Here is an 8,312-nt window from a genome sequence, read left to right as displayed (position 1 = left end):
GGCTGCGGGTGTGGCTGCCGCCCCCGGCCGGCCCCTCCCCGGGGTCCCCAGAGGCCCCCGAGCGTTAGAGGGATTGCCTGGGAGGTGCCCCGGAGGCACGCGCCCCACTTCATCATGGTCCGGGGCTGAAAGGGCAGACCGATCCATCACGGGAGCTCCTAAAAGTGCTTTTATTTCGCCGTTTAGCATGCAGCCAGCTCATCTCCCTTAATGCGGACTCGGGGAGCGACACCTTAATCCATCACGGCTACGCTGCGTGATGAAACGCCCGTGTTTCACGCCGGGCCCCGCCTGAGATCATTAACCCGGCTCTTCTCCGGGCCACGCGTCATCGCACGGATTACCTCACGGGCCCGGCGACCCCTCTCCGGATCCTCGCCGGGCCCGGCAGACGGGCGGTTTGCCTTAGGGCGCAGATGGCTCCTGGGTGAGACGCGGGCGCCACCTCCGCTCGCCGCCTCTCCTTCCAGTGCCCAGGTGCTCCCCGAGTGGTCCTCACCTGCCTCTCCAGCGTCCTCCCCGCGCGGTCCTCACCCGCCTCTCCAGTTCCCTCGGGCGGGCCAGGGCAGGCACCCACCCTGGGGTAACCCTCTCCATGGTTGGTTGCTCGCCACTGACCCCACTGCTAAGGGGCTGCTCTCTCCTGCCATCCTCACAGGAACCCTGAGCTGCAAATGCCACCCGCTCCCACTTTACAGATGAGGCCACTGAGGCACAGGAGGGGCGGGGACGTGCACACGCTCACACGACAGAGTGACTCACCAGGTTGGTCTGCCTCTGCCGCCGTGCGCACTGAGCAGCCATAGAGAATGCGCCCCACACCAGGGCCTCCTCACCCCGGAGAGGAGCCGGGCCGGAGCCCGAGGCCTTTGCCTGGAAAATCTGAGTTTAATCACACAAGCACCTCAACTGCCCATGTGGGCACAGACCTGACGGAGCCCTGCAGGGGTTAATGCCAGTCATGCAGCCGCTGTACCCTCTGGGATGCCAGCCCTGGTCAGCAGGAGGGGTAGGGGAGGAAGGGGGACCTCGGGACTATGGCATGGGCCCCGGGCAGTCGCTCTGACGGAGGGCAGCAGCCAGGCCATGGCATGCCGGGCCTACGGACGTGCCACCGGCCACAGTCAGGACCCCCTGCCCGCTGGCCCTGGAACTTGCAGGGCCTGTCAGAAGCGCGGGAAGCTTGGTGCTCACCCCGTTCCTAGGGCTGGATTGGGCTGAGCTAGAGGAACGGGGGACTACGGTTCCCTGGCCTACATCTGGGCCCTCGCGGGCTCCATTCTTGGGGAGCCGTGGGGTCCTGGGAAACACGTGGAGAGGCAGGCTGGCCGATGCTGTGAGTCCCATCTGAGGGCAGAAGACGGATGAGTCCGGTTGGAGCAGTCGGCAGAGAGGGCCAAAGGCCCCGCCCTCCACCTTTTAGCTCCCCTCGACCGGGACCGCCACCGGGGGAGGGCCATGCTTCACTCAGTCCAGCAGGCTAATGCCAACGCCAACCTGGGCACCGCGCCCCCATCACGCTGATGTGTACAGTTATCATCTCAGGGCCCTTCCCAGGCATCCGGACCTTCGGGCCAGCGGGGAGGGCACTGCCCGGCCCGCACCCCTCCCCACGCCCCCAGAACGGCAAAATGTCAGCGTGGGGAGGACTCAGAGAGAGGATCGTTCGGAGCCACACCTCCAGGGCTGCACAGGTAGCCACTGCAGGAGACGGGACCAGGCAAGAGCTCTGGACACAGCAGAGCTGGGAGACCTCAGAGAAAACCCATTACACAGGCAGAAACACTGAGGCCCGCCGAGGGGAGGAAACTCAACAGGCTCCATCAGACAAATGGAGAGTGTCAGGCAGCACAAGGACTCGGGCTAAAAGGAGACTGTGGGCGCCCTAGGGTGCTGGCCCTCCTCCCGGCCGAGCGCCCTGTGAGGACAGAGCCAGACCTGGCACGGAACCGAGGCTCAGTGGATACGGCTCGGGGAGGAGTGGGAACCGAGCGATCCGCTTTGGGACCGTGTGGGTCGGCCTCCATTTACCCTAGAAGGCTTCTGAGGTATCCACATTTCCCCCCGAATTCCCGAGCACTGCCTTTGGGTGCCAAGTTCGACGTGCCCTCTTCCAATTTCATAACGAGCGTGGAATAAACAGAAAGCAGCTCAAGGTGAGTCACTCATTAATCAAAGCCAAAACAGGCCCCGATCGAGCACACATCAGCACAAACCCTGAAAGGGAAAGTGGGGGGAAGGGTTGCCCAATCTCTGTATTTAATATTAACCACGTCATGTTTTCCCCTCCAAGTTCTGAGAAAGCTTGCTCTCCACCCCACCCCCGGGTTTGCATGAACTCCATCCAAAGTCAATCTCCTTTGAAAACACGGGTGCCTGCTTCCCGGGTGCCAAGGGGAGGTGAGGGCACGCTGGCCAGGTGCCCAGTGGCAGGACTACCTCCGCAGGGCCTAGCAGGCCCTCGTCCTCAGCCACGTGCCCAGCATCGCCTGATGGACGCGGAGGGGACGCAGGTGACCGGCGTGAGGACCGACCTCAGGAGGTGCACACACCGCTGGGGTGGAAGTGACAAGTGGCCGAGGAGCCTTACAAACAGCCACCTTGAGGCTTTGGCCCATCGGGTGCACACGCTCATTTTCGGGGACGAGATGAGGGAGCGTGAGTTTCACGAAGGTGTAGACTCCACTCCATCACAGTTCCGGTTTTCCCCCTGTGCCCCTCACACATGTCCCACGATGGAGACGGATATGTGACTGAAGGGAAGTTGCAAAGCAGTGCAATTCAGCCCATTTTACAGACGGGCACACTGAGGCCCCGAGTGTGAAGGATGCCCCGTGCTGGGCCCTTGCCACACCCCACGTCACCTGCAACGCAGGGAGCCCCTGCTTCTAGGGGTGGATGTCACTTCACGACTGAGCTTCCTCCCTTCCTCCCTTCCCTCCTTCCTTCAACCTGTCATCCATGCATTCATTCAATGAGCATTTGTTGATTGCCTGCCATGTGCCCGGCACTGTGTTAGGTTCTAACAGCCCGGATCCCTCCCTCACTGGAGCGAACACTCTTGCGGGAAAGACCAGCATGAATCGAATGATCACACACATACATGTAAAATTGCAACCAGGACCAGGGGACCGTGAGGGGCTGGAGGGGAAGGGGAGCTCCCCGCGGCACGGCGTCCCCATTTGTCAAACAGGGTCTCCTCGCTCGCCCCGCCCCCTTCTGCACCAGTTTGTGGGATGTGAGCAGGGAACAGATTTCCCGAACATGAAAGTCCTTCTCCCAGCACTGGGCTTACCTGACGGCGATAGGCACTCAATACATGTTTGTAGCATTGAATTGCTGAATTGAATTATTCTACACAAATAAAGCAAGGATTAGCAAGAATCCCCGGCACCAACCCAGTGTTCATTCGATTTTCCTGTTGCTGCTGACAAGCCACGGGCTGGGACTGCCAGATCCGAAGGAAGACCATCAGAGAGACCGCCCGCCGTCTGGGATTCCCTGGAATGTCAGGGCAGAGGGACTCAGCGCCATCTGGTCATACCCGCCCGCAACCTCCCGGGACGGGAAACTGAGGCCCACGGAGGGGGAAAGGTCATTCAAGGTCATGCACAGGGAGAGGGTCCCAGGACAATTGAATAGAGGATAGACGAAGAGGAAAACGAACATGTCGTGGGCACCCGGATGCCAGGGCTGTCAGCCCATCCATGGAAAACCCCAAAGTCAGCAATGACCTCCACGTATTAGTTAAGATTCTTTGTGGGGCGAGTCCTCACATTCCAGGGTCCTTCTCACAGGCCACAGCCAAGAGCAGGTGTCTACATAGGTCTGATAGGCACTGACCGGGCCCACTGTTTCCTGTTCTGATAACAGCACCCAGACTCCTCTTTGGGGAGCATCTTTCACCTCCCACTCTCCACCTAGGACAGTGGTCGGCAAACTGCGGCCCCTTGAGTGTGGCTCTTCCACAAAATACCGCGTGCGGGCACGCACGTACAGTGCGACTGAAACTTCGTGGCCACACTCAAGGGGCCAAAGAGCCGCATGTGGCTCGTGAGCCGCAGTTTGCCGACCACTGGTCGAGGAGGCTCAGGTCACGGGTTGAACCTATCTGCTTCCAGGGAACGTTAGCACGTGCTAGCAAATCGGCATATTCCATCTCCCTGGCCGCTGTGATTGGCTCAGGGGAGGACATGTGACTCAAGGTGCTCCAATCAGAGTCAGCCCTGGGAGATTGGCTGGACCTGTTGGCACAGAGGCGCTGTCTTTCTGTTGGTTTTGCTCGGCGGGTGAGATGTGATCCCGGAGCTTCTGGCTACCGTCCTGCATCAAAGCCAGGGAGCCTTTCTGTTCATGAATCAACACGATGGGAGGGAAAGCCGAGGGGGGCGGAAAAACTGGGTCTTCGTGATGTAGTTGGACCCCCCGGGCGCAGCCGTTCCTGAAGCTACGTACGCGGTGCTTTTCGGTTACGGGAGGTGATGAACTCCCTGTCACTGGTTAACCCAGGGAGGCAGAGGCGGCCACCGGACATGTGTGGAGTTTTTCTAGGAAGCAGTTGCCCAATCGGGGACTCCGTGTCCCAATGTCCCTTACAAGTGCCATGGATCGGAGTTCTGGCTGATGAAACGTGAGGCAGAAGCGAAGGACACCACTGCCCCAGAAGCCCTCCGCGCCAGCGGTCGCCCACCTTCCGGACTTCCCAGATCGCCCGTGGTCTGCGGGCCACGGGTTGGCGACCGCTGCTCCATGGCACCTTTCACACATTTTTTTTCCATCCACTGGCTGAGGGTCAAGGTCAAAATACTCCACATGACTTTGGGAGCCGTAGATTGAACACGGCATCAGGCAGGGTCCCTGAATGATGAGATGGAGGTGGGGGCACCCTCCCCCACGGCCACTTGGACTGAGATGAACGACTAGGTGCCTTCTATTGTGTTAAGCCGTCAGCATTCCTGGGCTTCTTCACAGTGACAGCTATCATCGTCTTCACTCATTCCCCTGGCGTCTCCATCAGGGTTCTTAGTCATAACCAACAGAAATCAACTCTGAGCCACTTAAACCGAGAGGGATGTATTGAAAAGATGGTGAGCTGCTCACAGACACTCCCTCAGAGCACGGGGACCAGGGATGGGCACTATGCTACCCAGAACAACGCCCAAGTTCATGCCACAGAGCCGGGGCCAAAGGGGCACTCCTGGGTGGCGCTGTCGCACCTTGCCTGTCGACATTCCCCATGCCAGACCTTGATGCCGCCCCTCAGATTTGGGTGTGGCGGCCACCATTAGCCAGGATCTTTTTCAGAATGGATTCTGGGAAGTCCCTGCTGCTCCATGTCCGATGGAAAGCCTAGGGCAGGTAGGTCTTATTGGTGGAACCTAGATCATGTGACCAGACTCTAGCTGCAAAGGAGGCTGAGCAAGTGACTAGATGGCCCTTTCCCATGACTCTGTTTCAAGAGGCAGGGAATTCTCCAGACACGGGGAGGGAGTTCCAATCCAGACAGCCTCAAGGATCTGATAGACAGATGCCACCGCCGCTTGAAATGGGTTGCTGCCACTGTATGAGCTTCAGGATCCCTTGTCTTTTGGCTCCTGGTGGGGCTCAGCCCATGGGAGACGCTAACAGATCTGCCTCCTAGAGTGGCCATGACTGACAGCTTCCTCCACCGCCCCGCCCCTCCAAGGTCGCAGCGGATGGATGTCAGGTGACCCTCTGTACACAGCCCTCCGTCTCTGAGGTCCACTCATTGCTTCAGCCTATGTTGCTTGGGCCCAGAGGTCGTATGGCCACCATGGTGCTCCATCCCGGTGGATGTCCTCTGTCCCAGCCTCACCTTGGAGAGCGTCCCAGTGTCCACCTTCCCTCTAATCCAGCGGTTCTCAACCTGTGGGTCGTGACCCCCTTGGGGGTCAAACGACCCTCTCACAGGGGTCGCCTAAACCATCGGAAAACACATATATAATTACATATTGTTTTTGTGATGAATCACTATTCTTTCATTATGTTCAATTTGTCACAATGAAATTGGGGGGTCACCACAACATGAGGAACTGTATTAAAGGGCCGCGGCGTTAGGAAGGTTGAGAACCACTGCTCTAATTCCCTGCATGAGTGAGCCACCTCTTCCCAGCCAAGGCTCCACCGATATGAAGACACGGTGGTTCCACGGATGACCACCTACTTCGTGGCTTTGAGAGGAAGTAGCCTATTGACATTTGCATCCTCTTTCGTTTTCATTGTTTTCAGAAAGTCACACACGCCCACCCCAGAAAGCACGTGGGTTCTGCAGGCCCCCGGGGCACTTGGTGATCTTGTCACCGCGCTCCTGTCACTTCTGGGCCCCGTCCAGCTGGCCTCGGATCTGTCGTTGTTGGGGGAAATGCCATAAGCCGGGGAGTGCCTGGCTGAGGGACGACGTCATGGAAACGGCAACTCCAGGGACTCAGAACTGGTCAGAATGCCAAGCCCTGTAAGGCAGTGGTTCTCAGCCTTCTGGCCCTTTAAATACAGCTCCTCATGTTGTGACCCAACCATGAAATTACTTTCGTTGATGCTTCATAACTGTAGTGTTGCTACTGTGATGAATCGTCATGTAAATATCTGATATGCAGGATGGTCTTAGGCGACCCCTGTGAAAGGGTCGTTCGACCGCCAAAGGGGTCGCGACCCACAGGTTGAGAACCGCTGCTGTAAGGCACCGAACGGCGAGCAGTTCTGGGCTGACCTGGGCTTGGGTTTGTGATGAACCTGGGGCCGCAGACACCTGGACCCCCACAAAGAAGGGGCCACGCTCATCTGACCCTCCTTCAGCCGGTAGCAAATGGTCCAGGCCGAGACGAACACCCCCGTCCCCACCAGAAGTTCGGCAGCACGGGACCCTCTCTGCAGAGTCCAAGTGGCCCAGGACCCCAGGCTGAGCAGGGTGGGTGGCGGAGGGCACAGCCTGGGACCACTCACCACCCCCGCCCCGGTCAGCGAGAAGGGGCTGCGCACGTGCGCCCAAATCCACGCGCTCCTCTTTGTCGGCCTATTTTTAAAAATGTTTTTATTGATTTCGGAGAGGAAGGGAGAGAGAGGGAGAGATAGGAACATCAGTGATGAGAGAGAAACATTGATGGGCTGCCTCCTGCACGCCCCCTACTGGGGATCAGGCCCACAACCCGGGCAGGTGTCCTGACTGGGACTCAAACCAGCGACCTCGGGTTCATGGGTCACTGCTCAACCACTGAGCCATATTGGCTGGGCCCACTTTTGATTGAGATTAAACCATTCACATGTACTGTGCTTATTGGTATAGTTAGGTTTACATAGAGGAGTGGCCCAGGAGGCCAGACCTTCCCCCCAAAAAGGCTGTTTTCCTTCCCACCACGGCCCCGCTCTGCCCATATTCGCTCCTCTGACGGGGAGGAGGGGGAGCTGACTGGGACCACTAACTCCCAGACATAGCTCATGTCAGCTAAGCAACGTGAGGGTTAGACCTGAGATGGAAACAACCTGAAAGAGAGAGAGAGAGAGAGAGAGAGAGAGAGAGAGAGAGAGAGAGAACACGCTTCCTTTTGATGCAAGGCTGTCCCCCGAGGTCCGGGCACCATTCGCGGCCTGGTCGCCCCGCGTGGCATGGCTGCTATGGCTGTCTTCGGTAGGTGGTGGTGAGTGAACCCAGCAAGGGATGCCCGGCTCCCATTCACCCCTTTCAGCGAGACCGTGGCCTCCTCCTGAGCCACCCGAGCAGCAGGGCTGCTAGAAGCACGGGGGGCAGGAGGGGGGTGATATGTCCCCTTCTTCATTCTCAGAGAGGATGGGACTCACCCCCTGGGGCACCTCGGCCACCTGGGCCCTCGGGCGTGGCCTTCTCCTTCACCGTCTCTCCCCACGGAGCGGCCTCGGCACCGGTGAGGCCTGGGCACACGACTCCGTAAATTCTCCTCTCGTCGGAGGCCCAGCAGATAATAATTTAAAGAACTAGTCACCGCTTGCAATTAGGCACGGAGAAAATAGATCAGGCCCGTAATTTATGTCTGTGCGAGGTTAGGCCGGATCCGTAATTAATGTTTGCTCCCTTTAATGAAATACTGCGAAGGTCTGCACTTCTGTCCTTCACCGAGGTAATTTTTCAATTGATTAGTAAAATAATACGGGAAAAGTAAATCCACCTGCTTCCTGCCCGAAATGTCCCAGGCAACTGGACGCGGGTGGAGACGCTAAAAAAAATACCACTCGGGCCCAGCAGGGCCTGGGCCGCACCATCAGCATGCAGGGCGTCCGAGGCGGCGGCAGGAAAAGCTATCAGAGCCGCGCAGCACGAGTCC

The 8,312-nt window shown here is 58.5% G+C and overlaps 1 protein-coding gene across 1 annotated transcript in view; it reads left to right on the top strand.

Moving 5' to 3' along the window:
- Positions 1-8,312, top strand: part of SALL1 (spalt-like transcription factor 1) — a 189,243-nt gene that overhangs the window by 173,914 nt on the left and 7,017 nt on the right.

Source organism: Myotis davidii, unplaced genomic scaffold, assembly GCF_000327345.1.
Source record: "Myotis davidii unplaced genomic scaffold, ASM32734v1 scaffold328, whole genome shotgun sequence".
NCBI lineage: Eukaryota > Metazoa > Chordata > Mammalia > Chiroptera > Vespertilionidae > Myotis > Myotis davidii.
The sequence above is the reverse complement of the archived record's forward strand: the minus strand, read 5'-3'. Positions and strand labels throughout refer to the sequence as shown.